The following is an 8918-nucleotide window of genomic DNA, read 5'->3' as shown; positions in this document are numbered from 1 at the left end:
GACAGGCAGAGAGAGGGTGAGTGTAAACAACCTTGTATTGTCTATTAAACTCTTACTAATCTTCACTACAAGTCAGGCTGTGTAATGACAAATATATGGGTTTATTTCATTACATTAGTCATATTTTCCTCAAGAGCTTGTGTTGAGTTGTGGCAGGCAGAGAGAGGGTGAGTGTAAATAACCTTGTGTTCACTATGTTATGTTAAGCTCATCATTCTTCACCACAAGTCAGACTCTGTAGTGACAAATACTTGGCTTTATTTCATTAAGTTTGCATTATTTTCATTGATGTTCACGAAAGAACAAACAGCCACACGTGTTTAAGAGTCAAAGGGTTAAATTGTTTCGTATTATTGAGTCAGCAGATTTTTATTTCTTTTCTTTATTTATTTACTTATTTTTATGTCTTTTCCTTCATGCTGTAATGGAAAAACAAGCTCGTTTCCCCCTACCTAGTATTTCTTATCTATTATTTACAAAAGAACACAGCCGCACATATTTAGGAGTCAATTAAAAAAGTTTATTATATCACTAAATCATAAATAAGTGTGTAATCAGGAGCTGTAATCTTTGTTTATGTCTGGCAGTCAGTCGTAACCCTTCTGCTTTTTTTTCTTCTTCTTTTCTTTCTTTTTTTTCTATTATTATTTTACTTGATGTCATAGTGAACAAACAAGCTAATGTACACTACCCTATATCTTTGGGAGTTAAGAGAAATGTGAATGCTCTACATTGAATCAGGAAAAGAATATTTGAGGTTAGAAGTTAAAAATTAATCGAGTCAGGAGAAAGGAATTTTTTAGTTTACGAGGCAAAAATTAAGTTTGTTAGGCCAAGAAAAGCAATGTTTGAGTTTATGAGGCAAGAATTAAGTTTGTTAGGCCAAGAAAAGCAATATTTGAGTTTATGAGGCAAGAATTAAGTTTGTTAGGCCAAGAAAAGCAATATTTGAGTTTATGAGGCAAGAATTAAGTTTACTGAGCCAGGAAAAAGAATATGTCAGGTTGGGAGTTAAAAATTAAGTTTAGTAACGAACCAGGAAAAAATGTTTGAGTTTACGAGGCAAGAATTAAGTTTGTTAGGCCAAGAAAAGCAATATTTGAGTTTATAAGGCAAGAATTAAGTTTACCGAGCCAGGAAAAAGAATATGTCAGGTTGGGAGTTAAAAATTAAGTTTAGTAACGAACCAGGAAAAAATGTTTGAGTTTACGAGGCAAGAATTAAGTTTGTTAGGCCAAGAAAAGCAATATTTGAGTTTATGAGGCAAGAATTAAGTTTACCGAGCCGGGAAAAAGAATATGTCGGGTTATGAGTTAAAAATTAAGTTTATTAACGAACCAGGAAAAAATGTTTGAGTTTACGAGGCAAGAATTAAGTTTGTTAGGCCAAGAAAAACAATATTTGAGTTTATGAAAGAAGAATTAAGTTTACCGAGCCGGGAAAAAGAATATGTCGGGTTAGGAGTTAAAAATTAAGTTTATTAACGAACCAGGAGAAAATGTTTGAGTTTATGAGGCAAGAATTAAGTTTGTTAGGCCAAGAAAAGCAATGTTTGAGTTTACGAGGCAAGAATTAAGTTTGTTAGGCCAAGAAAAGCAATATTTGAGTTTATAAGGCAAGAATTAAGTTTACTGAGCCAGGAAAAAGAATATGTCAGGTTATGAGTTAAAAATTAAGTTTATTAATGAACCAGGAGAAAATGTTTGAGTTTACGAGGCAAGAATTAAGTTTGTTAGGCCAAGAAAAGCAATATTTGAGTTTATGAGGCAAGAATTAAGTGTATCAAGCCAGGAAAAGCAACATTTGAATTTACGAGACAAGAATTAAATTTATTGAGCCAGGAAGAGGAATATTTGAGTTTATGAGGCAAGAATTAAGTGTATCAAGCCAGGAAAAGCAACATTTGAATTTACGAGACAAGAATTAAATTTTTTGAGCCAGGAAGAGGAATATTTGAGTTTATGAGGCAAGAATTAAGTTTACTGAGCCAGGAAAAAGAATATGTGAGGTTAGGAGTTAAAAATTAAGTTTATTAATGAACCAGGAGAAAATGTTTGAGTTTATGAGGCAAGAATTAAGTTTGTTAGGCCAAGAAAAGCAATATTTGAGTTTATGAGGCAAGAATTAAGTGTATCAAGCCAGGAAAAGCAATATTTGAGTTTATGAGGCAAGAATTAAGTGTATCAAGCCAGGAAAAGCAATATTTAAGTTTATGAGGCAAGAATTAAGTTTGTTAGGCCAAGAAAAGCAATATTTGAGTTTATGAAAGAAGAATTAAGTTTACCGTGCCAGGAAAAAGAATATGTCGGGTTATGAGTTAAAAATTAAGTTTATTAACGAACCAGGAAAAAATGTTTGAGTGTACGAGGCAAGAATTAAGTTTGTTAGGCCAAGAAAAGCAATATTTGAGTTTATGAGGCAAGAATTAAGTTTACTGAGCCGGGAAAAAGAATATTTCAGGTTAGGAGTAAAAAATTAAGTTTATTAACGAACCAGGAAAAAATGTTTGAGTTTACGAGGCAAGAATTAAGTTTGTTAGGCCAAGAAAAACAATATTTGAGTTTATGAGGCAAGAATTAAGTTTGTTAGGCCAAGAAAAGCAATGTTTGAGTTTACGAGGCAAGAATTAAGTTTACTGAGCCAGGAAAAAGAATATGTCAGGTTATGAGTTAAAAATTAAGTTTATTAATGAACCAGGAGAAAATGTTTGAGTTTACGAGGCAAGAATTAAGTTTGTTAGGCCAAGAAAAGCAATATTTGAGTTTATGAGGCAAGAATTAAGTGTATCAAGCCAGGAAAAGCAACATTTGAATTTACGAGACAAGAATTAAATTTATTGAGCCAGGAAGAGGAATATTTGAGTTTATGAGGCAAGAATTAAGTTTATCAAGCCAGGAAAAGCAATATTTGAGTTTACGAGACAAGAATTAAATTTATTGAGCCAGGAAAAGGAATATTTGAGTTTATGAGGCAAGAATTAAGTGTATCAAGCCAGGAAAAGCAACATTTGAGTTTACAAGACAAGAATTAAATTTATTGAGCCAGGAAGAGGAATATTTGAGTTTAAGAGACAAGAATTAAGTGTATCAAGCCAGGAAAAACAATATTTAAGTTTATGAGGCAAGAATTAAGTGTATCAAGCCAGGAAAAGCAACATTTGAGTTTACAAGACAAGAATTAAATTTATTGAGCCAGGAAAAGCAATATTTGAGTTTAAGAGGCAAGAATTAAGTTTTATCAAGCCAGGAAAAACAATATTTGAGTTTAAGAGATAAGAATTAAATTTATTGAGCCAGGAAGAGGAATATTTGAGTTTATGAGGCAAGAATTAAATTTATCAAGCCAGGAAGAGGAATATTTGAGTTTATGAGGCAAGAATTAAGTTTTATGAAGCCAGGAAAAACAATGTTTGAGTTTATAAGGCAAGAATTAGGTGTATTTGAGTTGAAGAGACAAGAATTAAGTGTATCAAGCCAGGAAAAACAATATTTAAGTTTACAAGACAAGAATTAAATTTATTGAGCCAGGAAGAGGAATATTTGAGTTTATGAGGCAAGAATTAAGTGTATCAAGCCAGGAAAAACAATATTTAAGCTTACGAGGCAAGAATTAAGTTTAACAAGCCCAAAAATAAAAAAATAAATGGTGTTTACAAGGCAAGAATCATGTTTATCACATTACGGAGTCCGAGAAAGAAGAAACCAGCTTAAGAGTAAAGATTTAAAGTTTTATCAGTGCATTGGGAAAAAGAATAAGCTTACAATATTTGAGTTTATGAGGCAAGAATTAAGTGTATCAAGCCAGGAAAAGCAACATTTGAGTTTACAAGACAAGAATTAAATTTATTGAGCCAGGAAGAGGAATATTTGAGTTTATGAGGCAAGAATTAAGTGTATCAAGCCAAGAAAAGCAATATTTGAGTTTATGAGACAAGAATTAAATTTATTGAGCCAGGAAGAGGAATATTTGAGTTTATGAGGCAAGAATTAAGTGTATCAAGCCAAGAAAAGCAATATTTGAGTTTATGAGGCAAGAATTAAATTTATTGAGCCAGGAAGAGGAATATTTGAGTTTATGAGGCAAGAATTAAGTGTATCAAGCCAGGAAAAGCAATATTTGAGTTTAAGAGGCAAGAATTAAATTTATTGAGCCAGGAAGAGGAATATTTGAGTTTATGAAGCAAGAATTAAGTGTATCAAGCAAGGAAAAGCAATATTTGAGTTTAAGAGGCAAGAATTAAATTTATTGAGCCAGGAAGAGGAATATTTGAGTTTATGAAGCAAGAATTAAGTGTATCAAGCCAGGAAAAGCAATATTTGAGTTTATGAGGCAAGAATTAAATTTATTGAGCCAGGAAAAACAATATTTGAGTTTAAGAGGCAAGAATTAAGTGTATCAAGCCAGGAAAAGCAATATTTGAGTTTACAAGACAAGAATTAAATTTATTGAGCCAGGAAGAGGAATATTTGAGTTTATGAGGCAAGAATTAAGTGTATCAAGCCAGGAAAAACAGTATTTAAGTTTATGAGACAAGAATTAAATTTTATCAAGCCAGGAAAAACAATGAGTTTATAAGGCAAGAATTAAGTGTATCAAGCCAGGAAGAGGAATATTTGAGTTTATGAGGCAAGAATTAAGTGTATCAAGACAAGAATTAAATTTATTGAGCCAGGAAGAGGAATATTTGAGTTTATGAGGCAAGAATTAAGTGTATCAAGCCAGGAAAAGCAACATTTGAATTTACGTGAGAAGAATTAAATTTATTGAGCCAGGAAGAGGAATATTTGAGTTTATGAAGCAAGAATTAAGTGTATCAAGCAAGGAAAAACAATATCTGAGTTTATGAGACAAGAATTAAATTTATTGAGCCAGGAAGAGGAATATTTGAGTTTAAGAGGCAAGAATTAAGTTTATCAAGCCAGGAAAAGCAATATTTGAGTTTACGAGACAAGAATTAAATTTATTGAGCCAGGAAGAGGAATATTTGAGTTTATGAGGCAAGAATTAAGTGTATCAAGCCAGGAAAAACAATATTTAAGTTTACGAGGCAAGAATTAAGTTTAACAAGCCCAAAAATAAAAAAATAAATGGTGTTTACAAGGCAAGAATCAAGTTTATCACATTACGGAGTCCGAGAAAGAAGAAACCAGCTTAAGAGTAAAGATTTAAAGTTTTATCAGTGCATCGGGAAAAAGAATAAGCTTACAATATTACCCGGAGCAGTACAGCATTCTTTCAGACGGCTTAGAGCTTCTGCACAAATAAAAATGCTGACCAATCGGCTTGCAGTATTTGCCCCGCTGCGGTGATGATGATGTGCTGGGGGCTTTTTTTTTTTTTTTGTGTGTGTATTTTCGTGTATTTTATTCGTCCGAGTCGTTTGTGTATGCTGCGATTGTTATATATCTTCTGTGTTATTTTTTTTATTTATTTGCTTATTTATTTTCTCTTCATTCTTTACATTTTTTTTTTTGTAAGATAATTTGTATGCTTATCTTTCATTTGTATTGATTTTTTTTAATTCTTTCAAGTAATTCTTTCTTTCTTTATTCATTTATTATTTATTATTATTTTTTTTTAGCTTGTATCTTTTTCACCTCCTCCTTCTCCTCTTCTCTTTTTATTTCCTTTATTTCTCCTAGTTATTAATCTCTTCTTCTTTTTTATTTTATCTTTCAAATTAATTCTCCTATATGTTTGCTCCTGTCTTTAATTTTCATCTCATCTTTTTTTACCTCCAAATTAATTCCTTGTATATATTATTTCCTATACAACTTCACTTTCTCCCTTCAAATCCATCCTCAGCACTTTATTTTATCAGTTTATCTTCTTTTACAGTTCATTTATTATCTTAAGCAGTTGTCTGTGTATCCAGTCTTCTCATCCTCTCACTCAGTTTTGCTATTCTTTCAATTAATTCACTGGGCTAATCTCTCCTGCACCGCCTCTGTCGTTCGTGTTCAACCTCGCGTTCCGTTTTCTTTCTTTATTTTTCTCTCGTGTCGTTTCGTTTCCGCGCTATTCGGAAAAACGTATGCAAAGAAAATATGTATAAATAAAATTGATGAAAATACTAATTGTTTCCTTTTACATTGTTGTTGTTGTTGTTTTTGTTGATGCTGTTGTTGACTTGCTGGGAGTGTGCCTGGGTGACTGACTGACTGACTGATTGACTGACTGACTGACTGATTGGCTGACTGACTGGCTGGCTGGCTGGCTGACTGACTGACTGAGTGATTGACTGACAGACTGACTGAGTGATTGACTGACTGATTGACTGACTGACTAACTGACTGAATGACTGACTGACTGACTGACTGACTGTAACCAGCTGACTGTGTGAATGACTGACTGACTGATTAAGTTTAGTTTATTTATAATTTATTTACTTTTATTTATTTATTTATTTATTTATCTTTTTTATAGATGGAAGTGCTTCAAATCATCTCTCTCTCTCTCTCTCTCTCTCTCTCTCTCTCTCTCTCTCTCTCTCTCTCTCTCTCTCTCTCTCTCTCTCTCTCTCTCTCTCTCTCTCTCTCTCTCTGGCATTTTTTCAACAGTTTTCATTTGTTTATTTTCTCTTGGCCCATTCACATCTCAGTGCTAACTAAGAAATATTCACTTGTTTATTTCCCCTCGCCCATTCAAGTATCAATGCTAACTTTACTATTCATTTATTTATTTATCTATTTTCCCTCGGCCATTCACGTCTAAATTCTAAGTAATCTGCACTATTTTACCCCTCACTAACGTCCCTGAACATTACAGCATGATTTTTCCCTTTATTTTAGTGCTAGACAGACATCAGTACTAATATATGATCTTCATCTTTGTTTCGGCCGAGCGTCCTACAAGGGTGGCAGTCAGTCAGTCACGGAGCGGTCACTCACGGTCGCTCACATTGTCTCCGTGGTGGTGATGTAGGTGAGTGTCTAATGGGTTGTTTTAAGTAATATTTGCGTGTGTTCAGGCAGTAATGGGTTGCAATTGTGTGTGATCTACAGTGATGTGTTCTATATACCCTGTGTTGTGGAGAGACAGTAAACAATGTGTACACAGGCTGCAGTGACTGACACAAGGCTTGGATATACCCTGTGTTGTGGAGAGACAGTAAACAATGTGTACACAGGCTGCAGTGACTGACACAAGGCTTGGATATACCCTGTGTTGTGGAGAGACAGTAAACAATGTGTACACAGGCTGCAGTGACTGACACAAGGCTTGGAAGTGACTGACAGCAGTGACACAGTGAAGGCAAGAGTGTTAGTTTTGATATGATAGATTGCTCAGTACTTGACGGTCCTAACTCGTCCTAACCTACGCTAACCTAACCCCCAGGACACAATATCAATGAATTAACACCTGCAGGAGGTTCAAAACCCTTAAAAAGGCGCTAAAATTCAAGTTTTCGATATGTAAACAAACGAGCCAGCTGAGGCGGTGCCCATCTTTCGGCCATTATCTGCTTCATGTGTCACTTATTACAAGCCAGACACGTCACAAAGTGGAGCCACACGCCTAACCTTTCATATCCGCTACTCAGATATATCCGCCATTATCTGGTTTGGGTGTAATAAAGGCAGAGTGAGGTGAAGTGGCGATTGCGTGACGTCATCGCCGCCATGATGGCCTGCCTGTCCCAGCTTGTCAGGTTCCAGTAATATTTTATTTTTTCTCGGTTAATTTATTTCGGCTTCTAAGTAAGTTTTTATGGTTTGTAAAAATATTTTGTTGTATTTGAAGTGTTTTTGACTCTTGTGTTGAGTGAAAAGCGTTGATTTTGAGGTTGTCTGTGACGTAAATAAGAGCCGAATTTCCGTTATATTTTTGCATCCCGGTATCTTTGGTTTTTAATTAGAGCTTGTAGTGAAGTGTTTATGGTTTGTAAAAATAGTTTATGATTGTTAAAGTGTTTTGTGCTCCTGATAAGTTAAATACGTGGCCTTTAAGAATGATTTAGAGCCCCGTTAAAGGTGCAAAAGTTGACATTTTTTAAATATTTATTTCTTTATTTCAGCTTCCGACTAAGTTTTGGTTGTTTGTAAAAATAATTCAGATTTTTTGAAGTGTTTTCCGTTCCTGGTGAATCAAATTTGTGGGCTCTAGAATCGTGTTTAAGCAGGTCAAAGTTCCAACACTTTTTTCAGGATGTTTGTGGAAATATTTTTGTTATTACTCAGCCTGGAAATATTTTGATATTTGATTAATTAGTTTGAGTGTATGACGAGTCAGAATATATACAGCATTCGTGTCCAGCTGCCTTTTTGACAATGGCCATTTTCAAAATGAAATACGTACGTACGTACGTAAGTAAGGTGTGACGTCATCAACCGGGCCCACCGCCTCGACCCAGACACAGACCATCCGCCCCCACCCCACCCCACCCCACCCCCTCCTGCTGGAGTGTGTGTGTGTGTGTGTGTGTGTGTGTGTGTGTGTATTATATATATATATATATATATATATATATATATATATATATATATATATATATATATATATATATATATATATATATATATATATATATATATATATATATATGTGTGTGTGTGTGTGTGTGTGTGTGTGTGTTGCCTTGCCTTTCATTATACAGATAGTGATGAAGCCAGGATTATTATTATTATTATTATTATTATTATTATTATTATTATTATTGTTGTTATTGTTGTTGTTGTTGTTGTTGTTATCATTATTATTATGATGATTATTATTATTAGTGGACGTGTAGACGGTGTGTGTTTGTTGTTATCAAGTGATGGTGTTTGTGGTGTTGGTGGCGTAAGATGAAGGGGACACCATTGAGACGTGTGTGGTGATGGTGGTGATGCAGCAGTGCACACACCACCACAGACAAGCCAGTATTGACGAACGGAAGCAAAAAAAAAGATGAAATAAAACTACACAAATCACAAACC

The 8918-nt window shown here is 34.1% G+C and overlaps 1 protein-coding gene across 3 annotated transcripts in view; it reads left to right on the top strand.

Annotated features, from left to right (window-relative positions):
• Positions 1 to 8918, top strand: part of LOC135096316 (glycerophosphocholine phosphodiesterase GPCPD1-like) — a 111194-nt gene that overhangs the window by 45775 nt on the left and 56501 nt on the right. Inside the window, exon 18 of one of the 3 annotated variants that reach the window (XR_010264680.1) lies at positions 6792 to 6924. The exons of the other annotated variants lie outside the window; for them this stretch is intronic. The gene's annotated coding sequence lies outside the window, so the exon portion shown is untranslated. Of the gene's footprint in view, positions 1 to 6791; positions 6925 to 8918 lie in introns of those variants that run through there. 3 annotated transcript variants of the gene reach the window in all.

The sequence above is a fragment of the Scylla paramamosain genome, unplaced genomic scaffold (assembly GCF_035594125.1).
Source record: "Scylla paramamosain isolate STU-SP2022 unplaced genomic scaffold, ASM3559412v1 Contig3, whole genome shotgun sequence".
Classification (NCBI taxonomy): Eukaryota; Metazoa; Arthropoda; class Malacostraca; order Decapoda; family Portunidae; genus Scylla; species Scylla paramamosain.
This window is presented reverse-complemented; position numbering and strand designations above follow the sequence as displayed.